The sequence below is a fragment of the Ictidomys tridecemlineatus genome, chromosome 16 (genome assembly GCF_052094955.1).
Source record: "Ictidomys tridecemlineatus isolate mIctTri1 chromosome 16, mIctTri1.hap1, whole genome shotgun sequence".
In the NCBI taxonomy this organism is placed as follows: Eukaryota; Metazoa; Chordata; class Mammalia; order Rodentia; family Sciuridae; genus Ictidomys; species Ictidomys tridecemlineatus.
The window spans coordinates 38063505-38077331 of record NC_135492.1 but is presented as its reverse complement, the minus strand read 5'-3'; the positions used below and the strand labels follow the sequence as shown (position 1 = coordinate 38077331).

At 61.4% G+C, this 13827-nt stretch overlaps 2 long non-coding RNA genes across 11 annotated transcripts in view; one reads left to right on the top strand and one right to left on the bottom strand.

The window, feature by feature from the left end:
• The window catches only part of LOC120891634 (uncharacterized), a 51927-nt gene that overhangs the window by 20354 nt on the left and 17746 nt on the right, over window positions 1–13827 (top strand). Inside the window, exons 1-2 of one of the 4 annotated variants that reach the window (XR_013431286.1) lie at window positions 1145–2526; window positions 2870–8606. The exons of 1 other annotated variant lie outside the window; for it this stretch is intronic. This is a non-coding gene — a long non-coding RNA (uncharacterized LOC120891634). Of the gene's footprint in view, window positions 1–1144; window positions 2527–2869; window positions 8607–13827 lie in introns of those variants that run through there. 2 more of the 4 variants (XR_013431288.1, XR_013431289.1) reach the window with 2 other exon arrangements.
• LOC144371157 (uncharacterized) lies at window positions 2461–12972 on the bottom strand. Of its 7 annotated transcripts, none has more exons than XR_013431282.1 (5): window positions 10236–12972; window positions 8239–8561; window positions 7636–7701; window positions 7103–7272; window positions 2461–6595 (listed from the first exon to the last, which is right to left on the bottom strand). It is a non-coding gene; the product is annotated as an uncharacterized LOC144371157 (long non-coding RNA). The 7 variants fall into 7 exon arrangements; XR_013431283.1 differs by lacking the exon at window positions 7103–7272 and having other exon boundaries at window positions 2461–3843; window positions 5750–6595; window positions 10236–12964; XR_013431284.1 differs by having other exon boundaries at window positions 8315–8561; window positions 10236–12963.

The following is a 13827-nucleotide window of genomic DNA, read 5'->3' as shown; positions in this document are numbered from 1 at the left end:
CAAGGACGGGCTGCGGGACCTGGGGGAGCCCCGTGTGCGGTGGCCACTGTGACCTCTGTGGCTCCATCTGCTGCTGCGGACCCTGGAGCCTGACCCGGGGCCAGAGCCCAGCAGCGCTCACGGATCACGTGGCAGTGGACAGGCCACGGCATGTGGCAGGTGTTGTCACCACTGTCACTACCACTGGCTCGTAGCCCTTTACCTTTTGGGTTCCCACAGTGACTTTCAGGGACACAGCACCTGTGTAGCTTGGGGAGCCCTGGCTGTACCCCCGAGGTCCCCAAAAGCTGTCCCCTCTCGGCTGTCCCCTCTCGGCCCTCTCATCACCCCATGCTTCCCTGTGGACACCAAGGCAGGTGATGGTCAGCTGCTGGTGCTGTCCCCAGGTTCATGGCTCCAGGCCGGGCACAGCTTCAGGGAGAGAGGGGGACGCGAGTCCTGGGGTCCCCAGGGAGGCCGCAGCCAGGCACAGGGAGCCAGAGCTCAGCCACCGCCACCCCTGGCCACCAGCCCCGCTGGGTTTGGCTGCTCAGTGGCCCGGGTGTCCCTGCGTCTGTCCCCGATGCTCAGTTTCGAGGGTCGTGCACCCGGTGGCTTTGGGAAGCAGGGAGAGGAGGTGGCTCTGGTTTCGCTTCTGTGTGACAGGTGAGTCCCAGTCCCCAGACCTCCTCGTTATGGGACAGATTTGCACTGGAAGGAGGGCCAGGTGGGGGAGTCGTGGGCACAGTGGTGACAACGCTGTCTCCAGGAGCCTGTGCCTGTCAGCAGCAGTGACCACACGACTGTCCCTGCCGAGGACGGGACCGAGGACCGGCAGGGTGCCAGGTGGCAGGCTGCGGGGCTCTGCCTGGTGGCTCTGCCCCAACCCGGGTCCATGCACATCCTCCTGGGCCAGCTGGTGACAAAGGCACGGGCAGGTAAAGGCCCTCAGGGCCAGGCCTGGGCCTGTCACATCGTCACTTCATTCCAGTGGACAAAGCAGGTCCTGCGGTCAGGTTCAAGGTGAGGGTGGGCAGGTCCCTCCACCCCGGGTAGGGGGAGGGACCAGAGGGTCATTCTGCAGAGGGCGCTGGGTGCCTCCGCGAGGGCTCCAGACAGTGACAGCGGGGGGGGGGGGGGGGGGTGTGGCTACACGGGGAACTGGCTCATGGGATACTGAGGGTGACAGGTCCCACTGCAGGCCCAGCACAAGCTGGAGTGTCTGGGAAGCAGCGTGGTGGCTCCGAGTGGGTCTGGGGACCTCAGAACTGGAGGGGCCGTCGCTGTGCTTCTAGCCAAGGCCCAAGGCCGGGAGCCCGGGGTCGGGTGCTGGTGCCCAGGGCGGGAGGGTGGGCGCCGTCCTCCCCAGGCCTCGGCTGATGAATGCCCACTGTCCCTGGGCGGGGCCGTCCTCCCTGCTGGACCCTCGGTCCCCATGCCCGTCTTCTCTGGAAAAGGGCCCTGGGGTCCGCTGTGTCGGGGAACAGGATGCCCCTGCAGGGCGTGCCCACCTCAGAAGGGCCATGTGGGCTCCTGCCAGGAAACGCGCCCAGAGCTGGGCCCAGCGGTCGCCCTTCAAGAGGATCACACGGATCCTCTGCCCAGGGACCACCCTCCACGTCTCAGGTCGGCCAGGACGGGACCCTGTGGTGGACGCCCATGCCCAGCCTCACAGGTGCGGCAGGCGGTGCCCCCCATGGCTGCCAGATGGACAGCAGTGTCCAGAGGAGGCCCTTCCCCGCTCCCGGGGCCTGTCCACAAGATGCCCTGAAAGAACAACCCAGCGTCCAGACTGCGGACCCCCAGATGGGCACACGGACAAGCTGGACGTCACCACCACTAAAAGTGCGCGCTCCGCAGAAGCTCTGCCCGGGGGGAAGGACCAGGCACCGTCTGCGGGGAGGTGTCTGCAGGTCACATCTGCAGCAGGGGACCTGTGTCCAGAAGGTCAGTGTGGATCTCAACTCAGAAACAGACCGTCCAGTGGGACAGAGAGCAGCAACTCGGACAGACGCTGACCGGACACGCAGGGACACGCAGGGCGGACGGCACTCACCTGGAACCTGGCCATAGGGACCGTGGAGGCTGTGGGGCTGTGGAGGCTGCAGGTTGCAAGTGGGTTCTGGGACCCCAACCTGTCCTCTTCCTCTCTGCGCCTGCTGCCACCACCCTGGGCCACCCTCCGCGCCCCAAAGCCGCATCCCAGCCAGCCTAGACTGGCACCTCTCCAACGGGAGCTGCAACAGACCTGGCCTCTTTTTAAGTTGACGAGCTCAGGTATTTTTTTGACGGTGACGTAGGTGACCAAAGTACCCAGTGCTGCCCAGGACCCCACCTGCCAGAGCCCTGAGACGCTGGGCATCACGTGCTGCTCTGGAGAGCAGTTTAGCTTTGGCTTTTCAGGTTAGAACCACGAGGCTGGGCAATCGTACTCTTGGGTATTTGTCCCTGAAAAAAGAAGGCGGCTTGCAGAAGAAACCCTGCACATCCCGAATAGCTTTATTTATATTGGCCTCAACCTGCAGATACCCACATGTCCCTGCGCAGGTGAGTGACTGAAAAATGCCATCATCCACACAGTGGAGTTGTGCACAGTGATAAAAGAAATGGTCCCCGCGGCTCTGGAGGCTGAGGCAGGAGGATCACAAGGTAGAGGCCAGCCTCAGCCACTTAGTGAGGCCCTGAGCCACTCAGCGAGACCCCGTCTCCAAATAGAAAATGCAGAGGGCTGGGGACGGGGCTCAGCGGCCCCCGAGTTTAGTCCCTGGTACCCAAAAAGAAAGAAAGGGCTGTGGATAGACACGGTGTGAACTGACCCCAGGGAAATGGTGCCGAGGGAAAAAGAGGCCAGCATCAAACGGTCACCTCCTGTGCGCTCCCGTTTCCACAGGTGTCAGGTGACAAGAGAATCACGGTGATGAGAGCCACGTCTGTATGATCCGCAGCTGCCAGGGACCAGGGCTGGGGGGGCTGCCGTCCGGTGTCGACACCAAGTCCTTCCCAGGGGCAGTCGAGCAGCTCCACATCCAGGGTCACAGAGCTGCTCGGTGACAACCTCCTAGAGACCTGTGCGCCCCAGAACAGCCAGCCCAGACCCCTGTACTGGGGAGCCTGGGGACGCCCCGGGACATGGACTGGAGGTTCACGCTGGGCCCTGTCAGCGCCCTGGTTACGCAAGAGGGTCACAGGGCGCTGGGAGGAGCAGGGTGACGGGGACTCGGGGGCTGGCACTGCCGTTTCTGCAACTTCTTGTGGGTCTTCAACGATTTCAAAATGAGGATGTGACAAGCAGCGATGGCCCGGAGTGGCGGTGCGCAGTCCAGATTTTTTTTTTCTCCATAAAAACAAAGAGCAAGAGCAAGAAAGTGAGTCGAGCGTCATCCGTGTGACAGATGAGTGCTGGAGTGATCCTGTGGGTGACAGGGTGACTCCTGTGAGAGACAAGGACCTGGGGGTGTGGGAGCCGGCCACAGACAAGGACGGACAGACGGGGGCGCAGACAGGTGACACGGGAAGGCAGGAGGGTGGGTTTGCCTTTTGAGAGTTTGGAATTTCACCCTGTGAGCACCTGTCACTGTCCCTGTGCTGCTGTGGCAGAGTGTCATAGAGTTGGTGGCTGACAAATAGCAGAAACCCGCCGGTCACCGTTCTGCAGGCCCCAAGCCCAAGAGGACGGTGCCAGTCGGCAGATCCCTGTGCGGGGGACGTGTGCCGTGAGCCACCTCCTGGGCCGCAGGTGGCACCTTCCCACCGTGTCCCCACAGGGTGACAGATCATCAGGAGCTTCCGGATGTCAGGTGGCCACCCTCAAGACCTGCCTGCCCACTGACCAGAGGCCTCAGCTTGTCCTGCAGTCACCGTCACCTGCCGGAGAGAGGGTTTCAACACAGGGATTCTGGCAGGACCCAGTGACAACCAGGCGACAACAGTCACCCTTTAAAAACCCCGAGGTGGTTTCTGCAAAGCTGGGAGCAGGACCCGAGGCCGCGGGGGATCCCAGGAGTCATCATTTTGACTCGGAGGTCCTGAAGCCAGTCCAGTAAGGAAAGGGACAGTAGTACCCTGGGGACAGAGATTTTACCAGGAAACTGACATTTGGCTGGGTGCAGGGGTGCGTGCCTGTGATCCTAGTGACCTGGGGCCACGGCAAGAGGACTGCGAGTTCGTGACCGCCTCCGCAACTTAGTGAGACGCCGTCTCAGAAATAATGAGTGAATCAGGTGAGGTGGCGCCCACCTATGATCCCGGCAACTCAGGAGGCTGAGGCAGGAGGATCGCGAGTTGGAGGCCAGCCTCAGCCACTTAGTGAGGCCCTGTCTCCAAATAAAAAGTAAAAAGCGGCTGGGGATGTGGATCAGTGCCAAAAACCAAACCAAAACAATATTTTTGAGAGGTCAGCTAAATCAAGTGACTTCCAGGTGTATCAAGGTGGCACTCTTGCTTTGTTTTGGGCACTGGGGCTTAAACCGAGGGGCCCTGGACCCCTGAGCCCCCTCCCCAGTCCTCTTCCGTGTTTTATTTAGAGACGGGTCTCACTGAGGTGCTCAGGGCCTCTCTTTTGCTGAGGCTGGCCTTGAACTTGCGATCCTCCTGCCTCAGCCTCCGGAGCCGCTGGGGTGACAGGCGTGCACCATGTGCCACCGTGCCAGACAGGTGACAGTCTTTCTTTGCTGCTTCCTTCTCAAAAATGGGGACCATGGGGTACCTGCCCGCCCGGGCCCCCTGCTAATCTCCAACGGGCGCCATCTACAGGCAGCTTCAACGCCTGGCAGCTGCCCAGCGTCCTTCAGCAGGTGAAGGGTGACCGGGCAGGTCCCTCCCTGGAATATCATATGGAGCAGCCAACAAGAGCAACGGCAGCCAGATGCGAAGAAGAACTTCCCCGAGTGCCGAGCAGGAGGAGCTAGTGGCTGGGAGGGGAAGGGGGCAGGCTGCGTGGTCCCACTGACATGGAGCTTGATCTCTGGGGACTGGGGGTAGGACTGTGGGGGCCAGCGTCACGCTGGTGCGCCCACTTGTGACAACTCATTAACTGGATGAGAAGGTGACCCGAGGTGGCGCCTGGCCGAGCCGCGATTTCCACACTTTGTAGGTGGCTGGAACCTGCGGCCCTTCCTGCCGGGGCCTTCTGGGATCCGATGGCGGCAGGTGCTGGCTGGGTGTGGAAGTGACTCCCTGGGAGCCCGTGGGTGGGTGGGCTGAGGGCTTCTGAAGCCCCCTGGTGGGGACAGCCGCAGGCCCAGTCCTGCAGGAAGGGAAGCCCGCGCTCACAGTGGACCCCAGCAGGCCTCGACCTGATGGCCAGAGAGCCCGGGGCCTCCCAGGGCAGGGCAGGGCTGAGCGGAGAGGGCCACTCCTTGGAATTCCTGGTAGATAAGGTCCCAGCCCCGCCTCCCAACGCCCCAGGCCGCCTCCTGGTCACTTCCGGGGACTGTCACCAGTGCCATGGGATCAGAGCAGCCCCCAGGTCTGAGGCCCCTCTACTCTGGATGGGGAGGCGCTGGGGGTGTTGGGGGGCCTGGGGCGCCCCAGGAGGGGGCTGGGCTCCTGCTGCGGGATGGACAGCACTCTCCCGCTCCGGTCCCCCAGCCCTCGCAGTGGCCTGGCCCTGGGAGCAGATCGCAGCCTGAGGAGGGAGCGGGGCCACGCCCTTCACCCTCAGCCTCTTCCTGGGGTGATGGGCCCCGCCTGGGGCCTGGGGTCCTGGGGCCAGGATTCTGGGGTGGAATCCTGCTCTGCCGCTCATGGCTGTGTGGCTTGGGCCAGTTACCTGACCTCTCTGGGCCTCAGCTTTTGCTCCTCTGTCAACTGGGGTCACAGGCCCCGCCTGGTGCGAGTGCTGTCCGGATGGAGCTGGCTCCTGTCCAGGGGACCCCGGGGAGCAGGCACGGGTCAGCCTTGGTGGTCGTGTCTCAGGAGGGCTGATCTGTGAAGGCCCGTGCTCGGATGGGCGCAGTCCCTGGCCCAGCGTGCCAGCCCCTCGGCCCCACCTCCTGAGCGCCCTGGGCGGGTCCTGGTCCCTGTGGGACCTGGTGTCCCCTTCCCGCCTCCCGTCCTCCCTGGGCCTGGCTCCTGGACCTCTCAGCCGGCCAGAGCGCATTGAGTCTGGGCTGGGGACAGTTGGGGACAGTGGGGAACCTGCCTGGGCCTGAAGGGCAGGGACTGCGGACACAGGGCTGGAGCGTGTCCCGCCTCGGCCTCGCCTGCCGTCCCTCCTGGTGGCCACGCAGGACTCTGGTCCAGTCACATGAAGGTCTGTGAGTAAACCTGTCCGTCAGCCTCGCTCCCAGTCCAGTTGTCTGTCCTGCGCGTGAGCCGCCCGGGCAGCCTTGAGCTGTCCCCCCGCCGGCTGGCAGGAGCCATCTAGGAACGCCGCATGGTCCCAGGGTCTGTTTGCAGACGGGGCATTTTAAATACTCAACTTTTCAAATTCAGTCCCTCCTGGGCTGGGCGGGCTCAGTGGAGTGTCACCCAGCTCTGCAAGGCCTGGCGTCCATCCCCAGCTCAAGACAAATGCCATGAAGACACCAATAACAGATCAACACAGTGCACTCCTTCCCAGATCTCACCAGCCATCAGACCTCCGCATCTGTATCAACAGCTGGACGCCAGAGATCTGCAGAGAAAACATGATCTGTCTGTAAACCACTTACACTGCATTTTACTTTGCATTTAAAATTCAAGTTTAAATGGTTTTTTTTTAATTCCTTCTAAATGGTCAGATCATCAGAGGTCATGGATCTGGAGGACAAACACGATTTTCTAACCACCTGCCAAACCTGCTTTGGTAACAGGGTCCTGGCACCCCTCAGGCCTCCTGGGTCTCCCCAGCCACCTGCGTACTGGGGTTCAGGAGCCGCAGCCCAGGGTGCCGGCCCCTCTCCCCCACTCTGTGGGCGACAGTGAGGTGTCCACTGTCAGGTGGGCAGCAAGTCACCCCGGGGCAGGCTCTGGGCAGTGAGGATGCGCAGTCCACCCACCGTGGGGCTCTGAGGAGGGCCGCCCAGTCTCTGGGTGGAGGCCCGGGGCTGGACCCTCCTGCCCCCCCACACTGGACACCGCAACAGCGCCATCTGGTGGCCAGCGCAGGCACCGACAGAAGCAGCCCCCACCGTGCAGTTACCAAAAAGTGGGACTGGAGATGAAGGGACAAATGACCAAGGCCCCGTCTGGCAGCTACCCATGTCCTAAGTGGGTCGGGCAGGAACAAGAGCTCTCTGTCACCCTGATCGCCTCGTGCCTGCGCCCCCTGGAGCATCTTGTGATGTGGAGCGTGTCGCTGTGACTTCTGGCCTGTTTGGGGAGCAGTGTCACTTTGATAAGATGCAAGGAAGTCATCAGACCACTTGTCTTTTAGGATGACACTGGGCAATGCCCATTTTCCTTCTCAGGATCTACTTCTCCCACATTTTTTTCAATAGATGGACACAAAACCTTGATTTACTTATTTCTTTTTCTGTGGTGCTGAGGATCCAGCCCAGCGCCTCACACGTGCCAGGCCAGTGCTCTGCCCCTGAGCCCCGCCCCAGCTTCTTGGACCGTACATTCCCAGTGCTGTGTCCGTTTGGGTGTGTGGGTTGACTGGCCCCTGAGAGCTGGGGTCCTATGGTTTCACCTCATCAGTTGGAAGGGCTGCTGCCTTTCTCCTGGACTCACCTGCTTCAGGTGGAAGGTGTGATCCCAGACTTCTTGCCCCCCTCAAAGGAAGAGTTTGCCTTCCCCCTAGAGGAGAAAGCAGAGCCAAGTTTGGAGAAAGTCACAATCTTGGGGTCGGTGTCTGAGCACCTTGATCTAGCCACACCTGAAGGCATTTCCCCCCAAGACTCTTTATATCTGTGAACTAGAAAATCCCCTCCTGGGAAACTGAAGTGGTTTTCCTCTGGCGTCTGTCACTGGTAACTCACGTTCCCAATGTCCCCTGGTCTGGTGGGAACAGGGACTTGCCCTGGGACATGGGGCTGAACAGACGCAGCAGAAACCCAGGCCCAGTGGCCTGAGGCATCTGTGGGACTTGGACCCAGAATCTGGAGCCTGCCGGCTCTCCTGTGACGGCCCCCAAGCCACAGCCTCCTCATCCCAGGGACAAGAGTGGCCCCCGCAGCCCCTGCCCTTGGCTCGCTGGGTTCTGGACGGGAGCAGGCCACCGGGGCTTGGCTGGGGCCCAGGGCGTGTCCCCCCCCCACCCCACCTCCCCCCCGTCCATCTGGGCTGCCTGCAGGGTGCCCTTCTGGGAAGATGTGGCCTGAGAGCAGCACTCACCCTCCTCACTTGGGGACCTGCAGGTGCCACCTGGGCCAGAACCAGCCACAGGGAAGGAGGTGGGTGAGGTTCACACCTGTCAGGGCCACGGCTTCTAGAAGTTTCTTAATGTGGTGCACCGTGTCTGCTGCCCACAGGCGCGCTCACACACAGCGACACCTTCGCCCGGAGGACAGACGGGGACAGGAGGCCTGTCCCTCGCTGTCGTTTCTGCTCAGCTCAGCTCTGCGGTCGGACGGGCTCAAGAAGCGGGATACGGAAGGAAGGTGACAAGATGGGAAGGGGGCTCGCTGTCATCGTCACTGTCACTTCAGGCCGTGGTGCTGGATGGGGAAGACGAGAACTGTCTGCAAGGTGCAGAGTTAACGGTAGGCCCCCATGGGGCTCGCGGACAGCACGGGCCTCGGTGACCCGGGCTCCGAGTCTCACTCCCCGTGGGCCAGAAAATAGATCAATAAATCAGGATCCCGGGACGCCACCCACGCGGGAGGTCACCTGAGCTTCTGCCTCAGCAGCCGCACTCAGAGACGGTACAAAGGCACCGGGCGCAGGCAGGGGCCCACACCTGTCACCCCAGCAGCTTGGGAGGCTGAGGCAGGAGGATCACGAGTTGAAGGCCAGCCTCAGCAATTTAGCTGGACCTTGTCTCAAAAAAAAAAAAAATGGGGCCAGGGGTGTAGCTGACTGTGACCTCAGACAGAGCTCGGGGTCCCTGCTGAGGTTTGGGTGGCCCTGTCCCTGCCTCCCAGAGCTGTGGTCGCACACAACCTTTAGCAGAGCGGCCATTACAGCTGTCCCCTGTGGACGGAGGACCCTGGGAACAGGCCCCGGGTGGCATGGGGGCAGCTGGCAAACCTGTGACCCCATCCAGTGCCCGGAGCTGGTGCCGGCTCAGGCCAGCGCTGCCATGAGTAATTATATGGTTGGCTTCGTTTGCAGGTTTTCTTTGCAGCCTGCTGTGCGTGTGTCCCTCTGCAGCCTGCGAGGGACGAGCCACCAAGTCACAGAGACCAGGGCGCCACCGTTGGGGAGGAGGGGGCCGTGAAGGATTGTCCTCACCTCTTGTCCTTTGTGTTTTGAAAACATGGAGGAGTTCTGATCTCTCCCAAAGGACTGGGAGATTGGCAGCTCAGAGAAGCCAGGAGTCACCAAGTGGGAAGGACAGAGGGGTCGGAAGTCTGAGGCCCAGAGATGGCAAGCGGGAGGCCCTGGGTCACACAGCGACTTAGCAGGAGCAGTACCCGTGCAAGGATGAGACTGGATCCCTGCACCTCAGGCCCCTGCTGAGCCACGTGGGATGGAGGTGGGGAGGGGCACAGTGAAGACCAAGCCCTTTCCCTCCGGTTCTTGAAAGACCAGCCTCCCTCTGGCTGAGACCCCGGCCTGGCCCCTGTCTTGCAGGGGGGCTGCCAGAATCCAACCGGAGCATGCTCAGGACACCCCACTCTCAGCAGAGCGCCCCAGCGGGGAGAAGCGGAAGGCAGGCCTGGGTAGTGCTGTCCCCAGGACACGGGCAGGCAGAAGGAGGGAGCAGGCCCAGGTCCCTGAGGGGGACGTTCAGGGCAGTGTGAGTCCCCAGAGGGGCCCGGGCTGGTCTGTGTGGTTGAGCGCTGCAAAGACACAAGGAAAGGCCCGCCGGACACCTCGCTGAGGCCTGGCCGGCATGTGGTCAGGGCTGTCCTCAAAGGACATGCACTTGGCGGTGGATGAGAGAGGCCCTAGCGGAACCCAGACTTGGTGCCATCCCTTAACTGTCTAATTGGCGGCCTCTGTGGTGGCTGCTGCTTAATCCATCCCTGGGGACCCTGAGCCTCCAGGCTGCTGGGAGGAGGAGGGGGAGCAGCATCATGATCTGGTCACTAAGCCCATTGTGCCACTGACCACTGGAAAATTGTGCAAGAGACACGCCCAACCTGTGCCCGCAGCGGTCCCAAGGGGTCCCCCTGCAGCCTTGCCCCAGGCTCAGCCTCACCCTGCGCCCCAGGTCCAGGGCTTACCCTGGCACACGTGACTGGAAACTCCAGTGGAGGCGAGGACTTCAGGAATGGCTTGATCCAGGACCCGAGTCTCGTCGACGTCCACTCCGATGCCCTCCTGTGCTGTACGCAGAGCCCACTGTCAGCCTGGGGGCTTCTCCTCCCACCTGTCGCTCGGCCTCTGTCCTGTGCTTATTGGATCAAAGCATTTATGGAGGAGGCTCTATGCCAAGCAGCAGCCGTGAGTGGGACACGGTGAGGAGTGGATCTGTCCTTGCCCTCACGCGACTTGCACTCTTGTGGGACACGTGGCAAAGGGACAGATAAGCTCACGAGTGACCATACACAGCCCTGGAGCCCCGAGGGACAGGAGGGATTCTGCGGGCAGAGCGGAAGGGGCCAGTGTCCTCTTTGGGGCTGAAGTGACTTGGCGTCCTCCTGCCGCTGCGCAGATGACATCTCCCAAACGCGGGCCTACGGGGCTGTTTGTTTGCTTCTGCCCTCAGACTTGTTTATGGATGACTTCAGGAGAGGTTCCTTGTTCAAATAGACACCAAAGCCCCAGGAGAACTCCCTGTCCCTGTCCCCGGGTGGGCACTGCGTGTTCCAGCTCCCTGCTCTCTCCCCCAGCACCTGGCCCAGCCACCAGGCGAGGGGCACGGGTTACTTATTGACCAGACCTGGTGTCCGCTGTCGGTGAAGCCGGGGCCAGAGTCCTCGCCCCGTCCAGGGGGAGACAGAGCTGTCCCCCGAGGGGAGGCCTCTCAGGACCGTGGCCCCCACCTCAGGAGCGAGATTCTGGATGAGCCCGGGACACTGTGTCCCCGAGGCCGTCCTCCTGGGCTACGTCCAGTTTAGTGTTTCCTTCACGTCTGGCCCTGGACAGGCCCTGGACAGGCTCTGGGGCAGAGCGAAGAGCAAGACGGACCCACAGACAGGTGGGGGACAGCTGTCCGTCACATGGTCAGTCAGGCACTGTCTGAGTGTGACCCAGGTGCCAGGTGCAGTGGCGCACACCTGTGATCCCCGGGACTTGGGGGGAGTCAAGTTCAAGGCCAGCCGCAGCAACTTAGCAGGACCCTGTCCCAAAAAATAAAAAGGGCTGAGGATGTGGCTCAGCTGCACAGCACCCCTGGTCCTGGGTCCAACCCCCAGAACCAAAGAAAAAAGGAGATGGCGAGGGGAGAAAGCCTCAATGTGTGAGTTATGGGGCAGCACAAATGTACAGTCCATAATAAGTGTTGCTGAGCTGCTGAGCAGGACCTAGAGAAACGCATGGGGTTTAAGTAGGGACGACAGGTAACCTGGTGTAGATTGATGATTTAGTGACATTAGAACCCCAGAAATTTGAAGGGTGAGTGCAGTGACATGGAAGGGGATGGAAAACAACAAGACAGCATGTGCAAAGGCCCTGGGGTAGGATGGTTTAGGGCATGTGCAAATGCCCTGGGGTAGGATGGTTTAGGGCATGTGCAAAGGCCCTGGGGTAGGATGGTTTAGGGCATGTGCAAAGGCCCTGGGGAAGGATGGCTCAGGGCCTGCTTGAGGAACCAAGGAGGCAGGTGCGGCTGGAGCAGAATAAGATTGGGGGACAGCAGATCAAGAGGGGGAAGGGCAAGTGGAGTTGCGGGACCCTGGAGTTTATTCTAGAGCCATTAGCAGCTGTGGAAGGTATGAGCAGGAGGCCAGCATGGCTGCCTCCCTGGAGCACCAGGCCAGACCCCCTCCCAGCTCTCTTCTCGGGTCCTTCCTGCCCACTGCGGTCTTTCCAGAATCCCTCTTATCCCCCTCCTCAGCCAGGGGCTTCGTGTGGACCCACACTCTACTGACTTGGGAGGCCGAGGCAGGAGGACCCCAGTCTTGAGGACTTCGTAACTGGTCTCAACTTGGAGGAATAAATACAGGTCTGAGGGGTCACTGGAGGGTCCCAGTTGTCACCTTGTCTTGACGTCACGCTCTTCTTCAGGGAAGAGGCCAGGAAGCAGCCTTTCTTATGTGTCCAGCAGGGAGTCTGAGCAGGGCGTGGTCCACACTGTCATGGCGATGACATCATCAGGCCTCTTCATCGGCTTGTGGTGACCAGGCTAAGCCCGTGACCTGCCGTACTGCTCAGCTGCCGCTCGGCAACCTAGAGGCCTAAACTGAAGGACTTCATATTGAGCCCAGGGCTCGGTGGCAGGCTGGGCTCCGCGGGCGGCTCTTCTGGCGGTGCCTGGTGTCTCCAGCGGGTCCTCGGCTCACCGCCAGCTCCCGTGTGCACCTCGGAGCTCACGCTCTCTCTCCGCCGCTGGGTCTAAGTTACCAAATTGCAACCCCCAGACATCGGGGGCTGGAGGACCTGGTGCTGGCCAGGAAGCGCAGCCGCTGGAGCCTTCTGCTGTGCAGTGAGAGCGTGAAGGGGAGCAGCCACTGAGAAAACAGGCCGTACCCACCACGTGGCCTGGTCTCCCCACTTCTCAGTGTCCATCCAGGAGGAGAAAAAACATGTCGACTCAGGACTTGGGCCTGAATGTTACAGTAGCTGTATTTATACAAGCCCCAAGTTGGAAACGACGGACCGAGCTGGGTGTGATGGCCCAGGCCTGACATCCCCACGACTCAGGAGGCTGAGGCAGGAGGATCTCAAGTTGGAGGCCAGCCTCAGCCACTTAGCAAGACCCAGTCTGAAAACAGAATAAAAGGAGCTGGGCATGTGGCCCGGGGGTGAAGTGCCCCTGGGTTCCTTCCACAGTGCCTCCCCCCCACCCCATCCAGGAAAGCAGGGGAAATCACCAGGCCCAGGAGGGAATCCAACCGAGTCGTTGGGGAAATGAGAACTCTGCTGCTATTTAAAATATTTCTGGGCGCAGAGAAAGAGGGACGCCTTCCAAATTCCTTTTATGAAACCAGCGTAACTTGGGTACAGAAACCTGGCAGGAGCAGCGCTCTCAGGGGGGCCCGCGGCTCAGCACACACTTGTGGAGTCATTGTTAACTCTGTCAACCATCCACGGCAGCTGGCCTAGACTCTCCATCTCCATTCCCAGTTTCCAGGCATTTCCTGGGGCTCTTGCTGAGGGAGGTCAGCATCCAGGTTGGATGTGCAGAGGGACAGCGGGTGTTGGCCTTGAGGTGGATGCCAGTGACCGGGCTTCCCCTGGGGACCCCAAGACCAGGGGCAGAGCACGGTCCACCCTCTCTACATTCAGGGTGCATCCCGGGGCAGACAGCACCAGGAAGTCCACTCTCCAGTGACGCCGTGCCCCACCAGTGACGGGGGCACAGACCTCGCAGTTCACCAAGGATCCAGGGGGTCCTGGGAGGAGAATCGGGGCCAAGGAGGACATCAGCCAAGTCCAGTGACCTCGCTCTCTGCAGCCCTGGTGGGAGGAAGGGCACCCTGACCAGGTGGGGCCGTCGTGGACAGGAGGCTCCTCCATGTGCACAGAGACCAAGCAGCAAGTGGTGGGGGGCTGTCTCGGTCCGTGGCCTGTTGCTGTGACAGAACACCAGACGCTGGGAACGTTACAGAGAAAAGGGGTCTGTTAGCTCACAGTCTTGGAGGCCCAGGGGCATGACATCAGCGTGACTCTGGGTCGGGCGCTCTGCTACCCCACGACGTGCAGATGGCATCT